At 36.1% G+C, this 10293-nt stretch overlaps 1 pseudogene; it reads right to left on the reverse strand.

Annotated features, from left to right (window-relative positions):
* Window positions 1-5444: 5444 nt before the first annotated feature.
* LOC122753186 lies at window positions 5445-6032 on the reverse strand (annotated as a pseudogene).
* Between the last annotated feature and the right edge of the window lie 4261 nt (window positions 6033-10293).

The following is a 10293-nucleotide window of genomic DNA, read 5'->3' on the forward strand; positions in this document are numbered from 1 at the left end:
TTCATTGCTATAATTAAATACTATAATAACTCAATAATTCATTATCTCATAATTTTGTTAATAAGGTAAAATGAATGATATAGAAACATTAATTACCTTATTTCTTTATACAAAATAACTCCTTGAAATTAATCCTACTGAAAACCAAATAGCATTTTATAATTTATTATTTTAATTCCCAACATTAAGTACCATGTTGCCTCCATTTTGAAACTGCTTTTAAAAACAGCATTGATTTCAAGAATATATATTGAGTAATAATTTCTATGGGCAATATCATATAGTGCCATGGTCTCAAAAGTGGGGTGCTTTAGATATTCTTTTTGGGAGAGAGAATGTTAGCACTGTCATTTCTATTTTTTTTTTTGGTTTGTTTAAAAAAAGAAAAGTAACTAGGCTTTGAAAATAATATACATAGGGGCAGCTAGGTGGTGCAGTGGATAGAGCACCAGCCCTGGATTCAGAAGGACCTGAGTTCAAATTCGGCCTCAGATACTTAACACTTACTAGCTGTGTAACCCTGGGAAAGTCACTTAACCCCAATTGCCTCACCAAAAAAAAATAATATACATAGTGACATTGACAGCCCTACTCATTCTATTTATCAGATCGTCAAGTGTAAGACATAGCACACAAAGTATCCTAAGGGAAGATAGGAGATTCCATATTGAAAAGGAATTGAGGGGCAGCTAGGTGATGCAGTGGATAAAGCACCAGCCCTGGAGTCAGAAGGACCTGAGTTCAAATTTGGCCTCAGTCACTTGACCCCAATTGCCTCACCAAAAAAACAAAAAAAGAAAAAAGAAAAGAAAAGGAATTGAAAATAGAGGCCTCATTCATTTATTTACTTTCAACATATTGTGACATATTACTGTTAACATGCTCCTGGTTAGTTGGATTTATAGATCATATGATCTAGTTTTAATGAAGCATAAGGATAGAGAGCAGAACTATTTTTTTCATTGGTTTTGGGAACTCAAATTGGCTCATTCGCTGTCTTTATAGTCTTAAGAGAGCTACCTACAGCTAGAAGCAGCTAGAAGCAGCTAGAAGCAGCTAGAAGCAGCAAGGTAGTGCAGTGGATAGAGTGCCAGGTCTAGAAGCAAAAAGACCTGAATTCAAATCTGGCCTCAGACACTTATTAGCTATGTGATCATGTCACTTAAACTTAGCTTCCTCGTCTTTAAATGGGGATCATAATAGTACCTAGCTCTTAGGGTTGTTGTGAGGATCAAATGAGATAATAATTGTGAAGCACTTAGCACAATGCCTGCCATGTGGTTGTTGTTCTTTGTCTTTTATTCTCAAAGAGGATCCTGACATTGGGGTGATGTCAGGACCTGCACTGACTTGGATTTAAGTGAGGCAGGACTTTGCAAAGTCACCAACCTCACTCTCTCCTCCAGAGCCATCTGGGTCCAGTGGCAAGATATTTATCAGGATGACTAGAGATGGCCCTGGATGTTTTTTTAAGGCAATTGGAATTAAGTGACTTGCCCAGGGTCACACAGCTAATAAGTGTCTGAGGTGAGATTTGAACTCAGGTCTTCTTGCATCCAGAGCCAGTCCTCTATCCACTACACTACCTAGGGGCCCCATTGCCATGTAGAAAGTGCTATATAAATTTTGTTGAGTTGTACCTGACTTTGGAGCACATGACCCCATTTTTGGGTTTTCTTGGCTAATATACTGGAATGGTTTGCCATTTCCTTCTGCAGCTCATTTGATAGATGAGGAACAGTGTTAAGTGACTTGCCCAGGGTCACACAGCTAGTGAATCTCCCTGATTCAAAGCCCAGTGTTCTGTCCATGTGCCACATAGATGCCCAACATACATGTTAGCTGTCCTTATTATTACAAGACTGACGGGTTAAGTGATTGTCCCAAAGTCACTCAGTCAGTATGTGCCAGATGTGTGAATACAAGTCTAGCTCCAAGGTCAGTTCTTTACTCCCTACCTCATGCCTTCTTGTTGTCCACAAAAAATGGACAAGTGGCTTTAAAAGATTTTTGTAGAGAAACTTTCAGATTGAAGATAACACTAACAAACATATGTAAGAAAACAATAAAGCTGGAACATCTACTCTTACTTAGTAAGAATTCTTTCTCAACTATACTATAAGGCAAAAACAATGACAAATCAATTAAGAAGTAATTAGCCCCAAATTTCAAATGAACCTCACCTGGGTATATTATTTCTTAAAATGTTAACTAATTATAATATGAATCCATCACAATTAAGAAGCAAGACCCTTAAAATCAGTATTCTGTTACCAAGAATCATGTAAGTGTATCATCTATAAAACTTTTCTTTATCCAACACTTTAAAAACTTGGAAGAAGAATTTTCCAACTTGTTTAAAAAAATCTTTCAAGCAAAGTTTCAGGTGATTTTTTGCATCTATTTCTTAAAAGTCTAAAAATGCCAGACCTTTCATTAGGTTGCAAGCACAATTAATTGGCATCAGGGAAGATGGAAAGTTAATAGTCACATTTCAACAAAAATCTTTCATAATTGGAAGATGGTATTTAAAATGAGCAATTTAATTCATCAAGTATGGTCATTTCTTCCATTTGTATCCACATTTCTTGGTGATTTATCTCTTTGAACTTTGACAACTGTGTTCAGTATAAATGAATGCCCAGTACAAAAACAAATAGAATTTAGAATCAGCAGTGGTGAATCTACCATATCTGACACCTGTAGTAGATCATTTTTTAACAACCCCTGCTCTTTATGACAAAATTATTTTCAGTAATAATCATGAAATGCAATAAGTAATAGTAATGTCCAGAAAAGAATTTCAGACAGTTAAATTTTTCTTTTATTGAACTTTGTATATATAAGAATGCGAGTAAAAATAAATTTCAGTTAATTTAATTAATTAAAGCAAACATGGCTGTATGAAAAGGAAAAAAATAATGGATTAATACTATCAATTACATTAACATATTTTTAAGGGGAAAAGGAAAAAACTTATACCCATATATAATTTTTGTCACAGTAATGAATAATAACACTACACTTTCTGCCTTCAAGCCTTAACTTCTGGAAATTTGTCATTCTTTATCAAAATAGATCTTTGCATATTCATTTCAGTAGACAGTATAACCAGATTTATCTCATTCATACTTCAACAAAGAACATTCTTTATCATTTTAATTTTGAGGTTTATTTCACAGGAAGCAACAATATACAAATAGGAAAAGTCTTAAAGATAAGGATAAAATTTGGAAGAGATTCATAGGAATCTCATTTCATAAACAAATTTTAATAAAACTGAAAGGTCTGCAAAAAGTGCATTTGAGGCAACTACTAAATCACCATACTCATGTAACATTTTATTTTCTTGATTCATTCTTTAGTTTTAAAGGAAATTAACAATTTAAAAAGAATAAATTTCCATTTTTAACATCATATATGAATTACAATTTGCACTTGTCAAAGTTGCATTTCACATTGTCTCACTGTTTTAAATTTTGAACACAAATAAAAACTCCAAACATTTACATAGAATGACAGAACTTAAATAACTCCAGTTCTGTTTCTTCATCTCTAAAATTACTATGCTATCAATTTATATTTCACATCTACTGTTGAAATGCTGAAATATGTTGTACCAAATGTGTTAGAGAAAAGAATTGTGCCTGAAGTGAGCTCAAACAATTCTGAACCATTAAGGATTTAGTCTCAAAATGAACACATGTAGCTGAAGTCTGCCAACATCAAGGGCCAGCTGTCATGCCAACATGACAATTGTTTAGAACTTAGACCAACAAAAGGCTTTTCTGGGAAGGAATATTTTATCCCTAATATTCTTCAGAATTGCCAGAAAATGGTGATACTATACAGCAGTCCAGTTTTTATTCAGTTTTATGATTATTTTAAAGTTCTCTAAAAACGATGCACCTCCTTATTGCCTGCACTTGGGCAGACCACTTCTGCCACTTAGGCTTTCTTCTGCCAGAACTTAGAACCACATATTCAAATTGTTTTACAAAATTTTAAACCTAGATTTGAAAAATATAATAAACTGCATTCAATCATATCATTCTTTTCCTTGCTCTGTTTCTGACTTTATTGTCTTTGCCACCATGTCTCAGCTTCCTCCTCACCCCTGAAGTTCCCATACCTACTAAGCCCTTCTCACCCTGGAATATTCTCCACCCCTGCTGCCCCCTTCTCCCATTGGTGAGTTCTTCCCAGAACCTCCTGGTTGAGGATGAGCCCCGGTCAGCCAGCCATAATTCATCTCTAATTCTTCTCCTGATTTTCTAGACTTTGCCACTATGTCCCTGCCTGGGTACCTTTCCCCTCTCCTCACTACATCCCCAGTCTTTGAGTTTCTATTGTCTTCCCTATTAGGACATAAAGCTCCTTGACAGCAGATATTATCTTTCTTTGTATCTTATATTTGTATGCCCAGCATTTAACACAGGACTTGACATATGTGATTAATATGTATTAGTATTAATAGTATGTGATTAATATGTATTAGTATTAATAGTATGTGATTAATATGTAATATGTATTAGTATTAATAGTATGTGATTAATATGTAATATGTATTAGTATTAATAGTATGTATTATGTATTAATAGTATGTGATTAATAAATGTCTTTGACCTGTTGACATTGCTCTCACATTGAAATCAACAAGGTTTATTGTGCTACTAATAAATACCATTTTAAACATTATATATATATTTAAATATTGCTTATTAAATAATCTCATCCTTTTAGTTTTCTTTCATGCCTATTTATAATATACATAATACATTTGTACATGTATATAATTTATAAATATATTTCTTGAGGGTGTGATGCTTTACTTACAGAGGATTACTGTCAACAGGGTTTAGAGGACATTGAAATAATGGATAGAGCACTGAATCTTGAACCAGGAGGATTTAGGTAAAATCCTGCCTCAAATACTTGACACCTATGTGACCTTGGGAATTTGCTTAACCTCTCTAAACTTCAGGTTCTTGACCTATAAGATGACAGTAATACTACCTCTAGCACCTACCCAACTGTTTTTTTATTGAGTCTCAGTGTAAATAAAGTACTTTGCAAACTTTAAAGTACTGTAGAAATGACAGTTTAATAGTAATTTATGAGTATTTCATGATTCTATGATAAACTACATTTATCACATATAGTAATATATTTTTATTATAAGCAGTATTTACATACTTATAAATTATATTTCTTTTATGATTATAGTGTACATTAATTGGCAATGATTGCCATTGTATTTCTTTTTTAAAAATTTATTTGTATATTAATGTTGAGGGCTGGACTAGAGTTTAAGAAAAAAGGAAAACAGCGTGATACAGTCCTGTACAGAAGAGAGAAAACAGGTTATGAGGAAGGAGAAAAGATGCATGCACACACATACACATACATACAAGATGAAGGGAAGATAGGCTGGGCAGCCAGGATCAGGGCTCCTGGCTAGTCACCTGCTTCATGTAGGTTTCCAGCAGGTACTTTTTTTTGGGAGGCGGGGTGAGGCAATTGGGTTTAAGTGACTTGTCCAGGGTCACACAGCTAGTACGTGTTAAGTGTCTGAGGCCGGATTTGAACTCAGGTCCTCCTGACTCCAGGGTGGGTGCTCTATCCACGGCGCCACCTAGCTGCCCCTTCAGCAGGTACTTTTTAAAGGCTGTGGGGTTTGTCCAAAGTTCAGCAGCTTGTGAGTTCGATGGGCTGTCAATGTTGGGTTCTCCCAGCAGGCTCTGAATAGATAGTAGAATGGTCCTGACATCATACAGAGCTAACCACTTCTCCTTGAGGATGTCCAAACAGATATTGCCTTGGGTGTCCACATTAGGATGGTAATAAGGTGTGACAAATTTCACAGTGGGAACATTATATGGGTAGCCACTGGGGAACTCCAGGGAGAACTTGTACCTCAGATCTTCATATACTGTCCCAGAAGCCCCATGGATGGTCCCAACCCATTTGAAGAGATTGTCTGACTCTGAGAAGGCAGAAATTCATTTGTCTCCAGATATCATCAGGGTCATCAATTCTTGCTGTAACCTCTTGTCCACGGATCCACAGGCCGCTCCCGCCCCAGGCTCAGCCCCCTTACGGGAGGCCAAGGAGTAGCCTGGGCAGTTCTTTGAGGCCATGGAGGACCAGAGTTAAAGGAAGAGAAAGTCCCTGGTGGCAACTTGATTGCCATTGTTTTTCAAAATTGTTGCTTTCTAGTGAATCAAAATTATTTCATTACATTGACCAAAGCACTTACTGAAAGACTTTAGGTATCTTTAAATTTTGACTCACCTGTTTCTAGCCTGCTCAGTTGGGCTCTGGCCATTCATAGGTTAAAGGCTGGTTCCACCTTTGAACAGTAATTAAACCCACTTAAATGTGCTGTCTCCCCTTTTTAGAATGTGAGTTCCTTGAAAGCAAAAACACTTTTGTATCCTCAATGCTCTGTACACAACAAATGTTTAACAAATACTTTTTCATCCATTCATTTTTGATTTTAAAATAACCATTTTATTACTTGGAAATTTTAATATCTGGAAATAAATATTGTATGACCCCTAGGGCAAAAAAAAAATGGGAGAGGTGCCTGCTAAAGTGAAAACAAGAATACCTGAGTTCTTTTCCAGTTAATTTATTTAGCTAAAAGTCTCATAATACTTATATGCTAGGATTATAATTTTATCCTTAAGCAGTCCTGTGATCTCCATCAAAAATTAAATGAATGCAATAAATATAAATAATTGTGAAATATTCATAAATAATTAAATGGATGCAATAGTCAACAAAGTCTATAGAACTTTACCCTGAGGCCACTTATTCTTTATGTGCTTTCTTACGTGAAATAATACAAATTATGAGAGGAACAAATGATAGCCATCCTCATAAAATGCCCTTCCTGGAAAATGCACTCCTTTCAAAGGAGGACTGCTCATGAGTGTTTGTTTCTCTGCATTTTGAAGAGCTGAAGACAAATAAGCAAATGTTGGCTCTGCAGAACTGAGGAACTGATTGACTTAAGAATGGAAGGAGTCTCCTTTCTGATAAAGGATATTGAGTCATGTATATTACAACATTTCATCTTCCTTAGTGGCACAGAGTTATTTTGGGAGTAGAGATGTTCCAGGGGACTCTAAATAAGGCATTTGTATGAATATCAGATGATGACCATGGAAGAAAAAACAGAAGGACCTGCCCTTCACATTTGACAGGAAGGGTGTGTGGTGAAGTTAACATGGTTGCCAGACATCTCCTTGGAAAAGAACATTTCACCCCACCCCCCAAACCCCCTCACCCCTTCTTTCCTCTGACACTACTGCCACCATGGCATAGGTACTTCACACTACCGCAATACCTCTGACTTAAGTCTCTCCCCAATCCAATCCATCCTCCATTCAGTCTTTTTTTTTTTTTTTTGGCAGGCAATGGGGGTTAAGTGACTTGCCCAGAGTCACACAGTTAGTAAGTGTCAAGTGTCTGAGGCCGGATGTGAACTCAAGTACTCCTGAATCTAGGGCTGGTGCTTTAACCACTGCGCCATTTAGCTGCCCCATCCTCCATTTAGTCTTCAAGTTGATCTCCTTAAAGCACAATTTTGACCACATCACCCCCTTCTCCCATTCAAATCAAATAGAGGCTTCCTATTACCTCCAGGATAAAATATAAAAATATCTGTTTGGTTTTCAAAACCCTTAAAAGCATGACCCTTTCCTGCCTTTCCATTCTTATTATTTCTTACACAAACCCTTCCCCCACATCCTGTGAGATTCAGTGATGCTGGCATTTTTGCCACTCCTCACACCACATGCCATCTTCCCATTCAAGACATTTTCACTTGCTGTCTCCCATGCCTAGAATATCTCCCTCCTCATCTCTACCTCTTGGCTTTAAGTCTCAGCTAAAATTCCACCTTCTTCAAGAAATTTTTCACAATCATCCTTAATGCTAATGCTATCCCTCTGTAAAATACATACAAATATGTACACATATGTATGTGTTTATATTATTTATCTATATAAATTATATATCTATTTCTATATGTATATATGAGTATATGTATATGGGGGGAGGAGAGTTGTTTCTATATTGTTGTTTTCATGTTTTCTATTAAACTGTGAGCTCCTTGAAAGGAAAGACTTTTACCTTTATTTGTATCCCTTTCACTTAGCACAATGTCTGACAAATAGTAGGCATTTAAAGAATACTTATTGACTGATTAGATAACTTTATTTCATGATTCCTCTCAGAAGAATAGTACAGAACAGTAGCCCATATCTGCAAATGAGACTTGATTGCCTGTAATAAATAGTTGAAAATTCTTAATTAGACTTCGGGGTATCTTTGCATACCAAGAAATGTGTCTGGTAATTTGAAAGCATTAGAAAGAACTCAAAATCAAGAGCTAGAAGACCTGGACTGGACACATTCAAGAGTCTAGGTCTAAAATAATTGGAGCAACTATCATTCAAACAAAAATAAAATCTGTATCAGGAAATTGTGTGTTTATGTTCATTTGTGCTTTGCTCATAAAATTTTAACAAATTCTAGGCAACTAATAATCTAGCTTTTAAAAAAAATTCTTTAATTCCTGAGTCAGTCTTTGTAGGAAAAAAAATAGGTACTGTGATGTTTACTAATCATTTCAGTGGCTACTTCATTATTCATCTTTCTGTAGATGAAAGGACATGAAGGCCAGCCTTGACAAGTCTTCATTCAATTCATTTAGAGGCAACTTTGCCGCACAAAGGCGGCTCATCTGTATAATCATGCTTTATTAATTGTGACAACACCTACTTGGGTTACAGACTAGAAATCTATCCAAAGGGATATAAATATACAAGGATAGGTTTAGAGAGATAAAAAAGATATAGACATATATGGAAATAGATACATATACGTGTGCATATGCTTGCCTATGTGTTTATACACATGTGTACATACATGCATAATAAACTTATATGTGGATTGTGTATGTATACACTCACTATCTTGAACAGATGCTGCAGGTGGGGCCCAGAGTAAGGTTCACAACTGAAGAAGAGGAAAAAAGAGTTTCTCACATAGGAAGTACTTAATAAATTCTTTATGCTTTCATTCAGAGTAAACTGTATTTACCTTGGACAATATCACAGTCCTTTTAAGAATCTCCTTGGGGCAGCTAGGTGGCGCAGTGGATAGAGCACCAGCCCTGGATTCAGGAGGGCCTGAGTTCAGGTCTGGCCTCAGACACTTAACACTTACTAGCTGTGTGACCCTGGGCAAGTCACTTAACCCCAATTGCCCTGCAAAAACAAAAACAAAAACAAAACAAAACAAAAAAGAATCTCCTTGACAATTTCTTTCTGAAACAAAGGCCAATCTTTTTAACCCAAATCTTTTTCTGATGTTTTAAGATGGCTGGGAGTCATGGAATGCTATAATCTCTAAAGAATTGAAGTTGAAGATCACTCAAAGAGCAATGTAGAGCTGCGTGGACAGGCTGTAATAAGTCAAAAAATAAGGAATGATGAAGGAGAAGCAATGGAAAACATGTCATCCAAAAAGTATGATGAAAAAGAATGAGTTAATCATGTGGTGAGTGTAAGGTGTAAGCAAGAAACAACCATGTCCTTGGACTGACAGCACTTAAGTAAGAACCACCCCACCCCCCAATTCAGAAGCAGCCCTAAAATAGAGAATTTATAGGAAGGCATGAAGAAGAGGATATGAATTCAGGAATTGGGATCTGCATTGTTAGAAGGAATTCTCATATCCAAAGGTGTGCTAATAAAGTTTAACAACCACATCTACGGGGGAGAAATGTATGTACAGCACACTTTTTGACTTAATGTGAATTTATTAACATTTTCTTCATTGTTTTCTTAAGCCTAGACAATCAAAAAAAACCACAATAAATCAGGTCCTAATTTGTAACAAATGCTCACAATGAAAATTTTACAATAGGCTCTCAAGGCCCAATGAGAGCTTCATACAGGACGCCCCTGCACGACAGATCCACAGGAGAAATGTTGTATAAACATATTTAAAATAAAATGCAAATTTTGCCACAGAAAAGATTGGACACATAAGTCTCAGTTAAGATTTCCCTTAAACTTGCTATCTTAGAAAAATAAACACAGGTATAGTTTGAATGAGGCAGTTTATTATTCTAAGGCAGCATCATAGATCATCTTACCAGGGCAGTGGTGGCTATTTCAACTGGCTAAAAGCTATTTCCACCCTCACAAATAATCAAAAAGTAGAACTTTTGGCATCTGACTAAGGAAGTTGTGTGTCTCCCTGCTGACTTAGCAG

The sequence above is a fragment of the Dromiciops gliroides genome, chromosome 4 (assembly GCF_019393635.1).
Source record: "Dromiciops gliroides isolate mDroGli1 chromosome 4, mDroGli1.pri, whole genome shotgun sequence".
Taxonomy (NCBI): Eukaryota; Metazoa; Chordata; class Mammalia; order Microbiotheria; family Microbiotheriidae; genus Dromiciops; species Dromiciops gliroides.